The following is a 6439-nucleotide window of genomic DNA, read 5'->3' as shown; positions in this document are numbered from 1 at the left end:
ATTTCTTTTTCCCCGTCTTCCTACCTTGATAGATGCGCGAACTCTTCTCACTGTTGCATTCCAGCTGGTCTCTCTTTAAATCTCAGGCCGAATTCATAGATTTTCAGGATAATTTGAAGGTTTTCTAGGTAGTTTGGTGGAGACAGGTGATTTGGGGACCCTACTCTTCCGCCATCTTGCTCCTCCCCAATTTGTTCCTTTTTATTGCTGAGTTGTATTCCACAATATGGATGTGCCTCACTTTATCATTCAACCATCAAAGGGCATTTGTGGTATTTCTAAACAGCCACATATAGGTTCTGTGTAAATATAAGTTTTCATTTCTCTGGGATAAATACTTAAGAGGTGAAATTGCCAAGTCTTATTACAAGAACATGTTTCATTTTTTTTTTTTAAATCTTTTTTTTTTTTTAATTTTTATTCATGATAGGCACGCAGTGAGAGAGAGAGAGGCAGAGACACAGGCAGAGGGAGAAGCAGGCTCCATGCACCGGGAGCCTGATGTGGGATTCGATCCCGGATCTCCAGGATCGCGCCCTGGGCCAAAGGCAGGCGCCAAACCGCTGCGCCACCCAGGGATCCCAACATGTTTCATTTTTAAAGAAATTGCCAGATTGTTTTCCAGAGCATCCCCATCAGCAATATAATAAAATCCAAACTCTTTCCATGGATTACCAGGCCTTGGGTAATCTTGCTTCTGCTTACCCCAGGCCTGAAAGCAGCACACATCACTTCCACTCACATGTCATTGGTGAAAACTTAGTCACACCACCGTTCTAATTGCAAAAAGATATAGGGGTACAAAAGGGAGTTCTTAGCTAGACAGCCTTGTTGCAGGCACAATTCAATTATTATAGACGAAGAGTCAAATTGATTTTGATGAACAGTCTGCCACACATGTTCCACACAGGTTCCTTCACCTTCCTTTCGTTTGTTTGTTTGTTTGTTTGTTTGTTTGTTTGTTTTAGAGAGTGAAAGAGGGGTAGAGGGAGAAGGAGAGAGAGAATCTTAAGCAGGCTCCATGCCCAGCACAGATTTTGGGTGGACGGGGGCTTGATCTCACAACACTGAAATCATGACCTGAGCCAAAATCAAGAGACAGACGCTTAATCTACTGAGGCACCCAGGGACCCCTCTTCACCTTCCTTTCTTTTAATAATCATCCTCTTCAGTATCAGATGGTATTATAATTTTTGTTTCCATCCCCATATATGATTTATTAAACTCACAAAGAAAATTATAATCAGTTATATGTGCCCTGATGTCTGCTCTAGCCGCTGTTTCTTCTTCCTGATGCTCCAAGATTCCTTCTTTTATAATCCCTTTCTGTTTAAAGAACTTTATTCCAGCTATTACTTAAGAATAGGTCTGCTAATGAAAAATTATTTTGCCTGTCTTTCATCTGAAATTGCTTTCATGTCCCCTTCATTCTCGAAGAATATTTTTGCACATAGAGAATTTGCAGTTGACCTTTTTTTCTCAGCACTTGAAAAATGTGTCCTTTTATTCCAATCCTCATGGTTTCAGATGAGAAATCTGATGTAATTTGAACTGGTGTTCTCCTGTAGGCCATGCATTGCTTTTCTCTGGCTTCTTTCAAGTTTTCTTCTTTGCCTTTCATTTCTAAAGTTTAATTACGGTGTGGCTTGGCTTTGATTTCTTGGAGTGTATCCCATTTGGGGTTTGTTCAGCTTCTTGAATCTATAGATTTGTGTCTTTTGCCAAATTTGGGAAGTTTTCAGTCATTATATTTTCTTTGAGCCTCACTCTTCTCTTCTACTTCTGGGACTCTGATGATACGAATGTTAGAACTTTTGTTATTACCCCACTGGTCCCTGGGGATCTGCTTTTTTTTCAGTCTGTATTTTCTCTGTTATTCAGAATGAGTGAATGCTATTGATCTGTCCTGATCCTCTGGAATAGAATCTATCCAGTGAGTTTTTCATTTCTGCTATGTATTTTTCAGTTCTATAATTTTCACTGGCCTATTTTTGTGACTTCTGTTTCTCTCTATGATTTTCTACTTTTTCATTTGTTTCAGGAGAATTTGCATCGCTGAAGAATTTTTATGCTGATTGTTCTAAACTCCTTGTCAGATGATTTCAACATCTGACTAACCTTAGAGTCACCAGTTAATTGTCTTTTCTAATTCAAGTTATGGTTTTCTTGGTTCTTGGTATGATAGGCGATTTTCAATTACATCCTTGACATTTTGTCTACTACGCTGGGAGACTCTGGGTCTTATGTAAATCTTTTAATGTATCAAGCAGGGTAACTACCCTGTTTAGGTCTAGCACAGAGGTCCTAGCCTAATTTTGTGGGCTGGTATTCCAATTGTAGTTTAATTTTAAAACTTAAAAATTTTGGCACAGTAGTCTCACTAATAAAAAAATAATAAAATAAAACTTAAAATTTTCAGAATCTATGAAGTTAGCACCACAGAGGTACAGTTGAGGTAATAAAGCATCCATGCCATGAGTAAAGTAACAGTAAGGAACCTAAAAGTGTCTAAGCAAGTGAAAATGCACACCCAAGAAAGGAGGGAAATTGGAGAGTCATGGAAGGATTGGCAAGAGAAAGACAGGATTCTAGCCTTATGAATTGAGGCACAGGGCAGGGCAGGTAACAAAACAAAGGCTTAAGTATCAAGGTTTACTTGTCTTAGGAAGAAAGCCAGGTACTGGAGACCAGGTGAAAAGTTAACTTCCAAACAGCTAACTAAAGCTCCTTATCTCGTGTCCTTTATCTGACAGCACTAATTGTTCTGAGGCAAAAGCTACCAGTGAGTAGGAAGTGTGGAAAGAGGAAGACTGTGTGCAAGAAAAGGCCATAGTGTCATAGTTAAGAGGATGGGTCAGAAAGCCAGAAAATGGTCTTCAGCAAATTGCTGAGGCTCTCTGAGCCTCCATTTCTTCAAAGAAGTTAATAATCACATAGATTTATAAGCCTAGGGTAAGAATTGAATGAGATCCTCCATGGTAGAACTGAGCCTAGTGCCCAACACATGGTAAGTGTCCAGTAAATGTGAGCTAATGTTCTTATCCCTCGCCTAACACTGCCCTTGAATCATGCAAGCCCCTCTCTGGAAGCTCCTAATTAGTGACAACTAAAACAGGAGCCTTCATGGTTGTTTAGGAGTTATAAAATTTCATTATAAGGAAAGTGCTCATTAATATGCTCACCACCATTTCTTACAGACAGCACCAGAGGCTGAGATTTATCAAATGTGAACAATTTAAAATAATAATTTCTGTAAGCATACACATAGCCAGCTTTCAATTACTCACTCTAATGGAGAAGATCAAAGTCATGTATAATCCAAAACTACTGGCTCCAAAGTCATCTCTGTTTGGCTTGGAAATGGACTAGATGACCTTCTTTTGCAGCACATTTGCCTTTTGGATTCTTTTTTGCTTTGGCTAATAATAAAATTAATTTGCATTCTTTAAGCACATTAGCTGGCAGCAAGTAAAAGTGAACATAAATATTCTTGGGGAAAAGAGGAGGCGAAGATCATGATATCAAATTTGCTGTAGTAAAGGGAGGATTTACTATGCATTTTTGTTGGTGGTTCTCAAGATTTAGAAGAAGTAAAAATCACATGGGGGAACTTGTTAAAAATGCACAGTCATAGAGCCAACCCTTGAAATTTTGATTCAATAGCTTTGGGGTGGACTTTAGAACTGTGCTTTTCTTTTTACTTATTGGGGAAAAACTACATAGCATCAAATTTACCATCTTAACCATTTTTATGTGTATATTCAGTAGTATTAAGTATATTCAAACTGTTGTGTAATAGATCTTGAGAACTTTTTCACATTGCAACACTGAAACTCTTTACCCATTAAACATTAATTCCCTCTCTTATCTTTCCCCAGCCCTTGGCAACCATGTTTCTGTTTTCTATTTCTATGATTTTGACTACTTCAGATACTGCATATGAGTGGAATCACAATTCTTTTGTAACTGGCTTATTTGACTTTGCATAATGTCCTTGAATTTCGCCCATGTTGTACATGTGACAAGATTTCTTTCCTTTTAAAAAAAAAAGATTTATTTATTTATTTTAGAGGGAGGGGAGAGGCAGAAGCAGAGGGAGAGTCTTAAGCAGACTCCACACTTAGTGTGGAGATCCATGTGATACTTGGTTTCATGACCCTGAGATCACAACCTGAGCCAAAACCAAGAGTTGGACACTTAATTGACTGTGCCATCCAGGCACCCCAAGATTTCCTTCTTTTGAAAGGCAGAATAATATTCCATTGTATGTGTAGATCTATAGACCACATTTTCTTTTTTTTAATTTTTTAAAGATTTTTATTTATTTATTCCTGAGACACAGAGAGAGAGGTAGAGACACAGGCAGAGGGAGAAACAGGCTCCATCCAGGGAACCCGATGTGGGACTCGATCCCGGGACTCCAGGATCACGCCCTGGGCTGAAGGCAGGCCCTAAACCGCTGAGCCACCCAGGGATCCCTAGACCACATTTTCTTTATCCATTTTAACCTTATAAGATCTTGAAAGTTTGTTGCCAAAATATTTTAAGGAACTATCAAGATCTTTGATAATTCCAGATTTCCCTTATTGAATGACTTGGGAGCTGGGGTAGAGTCTGATAGCCTATTAGGGGCTCTGACTGAGTGATCTGTCTGAATAGGGGAAGTGTGGCATGCTATTGAAGGATGCAGGATTCAGTGCTATACTGGTCTGGGTCCAAATCCTGCCTCTGCCATTTGCTCCTAAGCCATATCACACCAGATATAGGTTTTGTTTGTTTTTTGCCTCTATGCCTCATCTGTAAAGTGGGGATAATAGTAGTATTTGCCTCATAAGGTTGTTTTGAGGGTGGTACATAAGAGCTTTGAGCAACCACACAAATTCAGCTTAAATTACTACTCTTTTCAGGGTTGCTTGGAGAGCAGGATCCCTTGTTCATGATCAATCCTTTGAAGATTCTAAGGGAGCTAGAGTAGTCAACTAGACTTGCTTGCCCAGGACTGAGACATTTCCCCAGACTGCATGAGTTTTAGTGGTAAAACCAAGACAGTCCTGGGAAAATTAGGATGGTTGGTCACTCTAAAGGTAGAACCTTTTTGAAGCTCTTTGAGTACTTATTTACATACATTATTTTTTACTGGTAAACAGTAGCTAGCTATAAGCCTCAGAGGCTTTATTAATTCAATAAGCAATGATTGCAGAAGGTTATCTGAGAATTTATGTATCTATTAGCTGCTCCAGCTAAAGTTTCTAACCTGTGGGCCTTTCTAGTGGGCCTGGAGAGAAGCACATGGGAGGGAGTGCATTTATAGGTTTCTTGGAATTCCTCATATCTGGAATGTGCCCAGCTATAATGGATATATTTCTTGATTAGGTGATATGTTTCTTTTAGTAACAGTGCAGGTGTGTATTCACAGTCTGGAAGAGTCTTACGATGCTATTTGGTGCCTCAATAAATGTTAGTTGGATGAATAAGTGACTACCAATAAAAATGGTTTGCTTTGGTGTTTTGGAGACTTTATTTATGAAATTAGGAGATACAATTTGAAAGTCATCTCCTTCTCAGCAATTTCCTCCTTTGCACAACATTAATCCTCTCTTAATGTGATTTCCCAGAATAAAAGTATGATATAAGTTAGTCACTTACATTGCCCTGGTGAAGAGGTCCTTGGGATGTCTGTAAAGAGCATTTGTGGAATTTCTGAATTCAGCCATCAAGTCATCTGGGATGCATATACATAAATATGAACATATGCTTGTTTATACATATTATATCCTTCAACAATGCCAAGCTAAAGTCATTCATCATCTCCAACTATGTTCCAGGTGGGACTTGACCTTGACTGTACATATATTTTTATAGGATAGTGCTTTGGACCTGTTAGGGTAGTTGAGGGTTGAGCCCCCTTTTGTTTGTAAAGATCCACCATATTTTCTCAGATCAGGATTTGCCATCCTCCATTCACCACTAGATGGCTCATCATTCAAAAAAATCCTTCATTCAAAAAAGGTTTACTAATCAATCAATCATTTGAGTACTCCTCTCATGGATTTCTGCCATAGTATAGCATATTACTATATACTCTTTGAATATTTTTCTTTAAACTGGCTTAATTTTTAACTTATATATCCCTATTTCAGAAGTAAACTGGAAGATGGGGATGGGAGGAGGAAAGGAGAGGTATACATAGACAAATAACACAATGGCACCAGAGAGAAAGAGCTGCACCAAAGATTGATGGGAAGAAACAATGGGTCTGGAGGTGGTAATCCAGGAAACAAGGAGCCAAGATCAGTCAACAGCAGAAAGATGGAGGGGACAGGTGAATAACAAAGCATCTCAAAACTGAGAGGGAAAAGCTGGGCAAGAGATAGGGAGAGGAAGGCATAGATGCTGGGAATGAGGAGAATGTGAGACAAGTATAGAAATGTTGGCATAA

Source organism: Canis aureus, chromosome X (assembly GCF_053574225.1).
Source record: "Canis aureus isolate CA01 chromosome X, VMU_Caureus_v.1.0, whole genome shotgun sequence".
Lineage (NCBI taxonomy): Eukaryota > Metazoa > Chordata > Mammalia > Carnivora > Canidae > Canis > Canis aureus.
Note: the sequence above shows the minus strand (reverse complement) of the source record.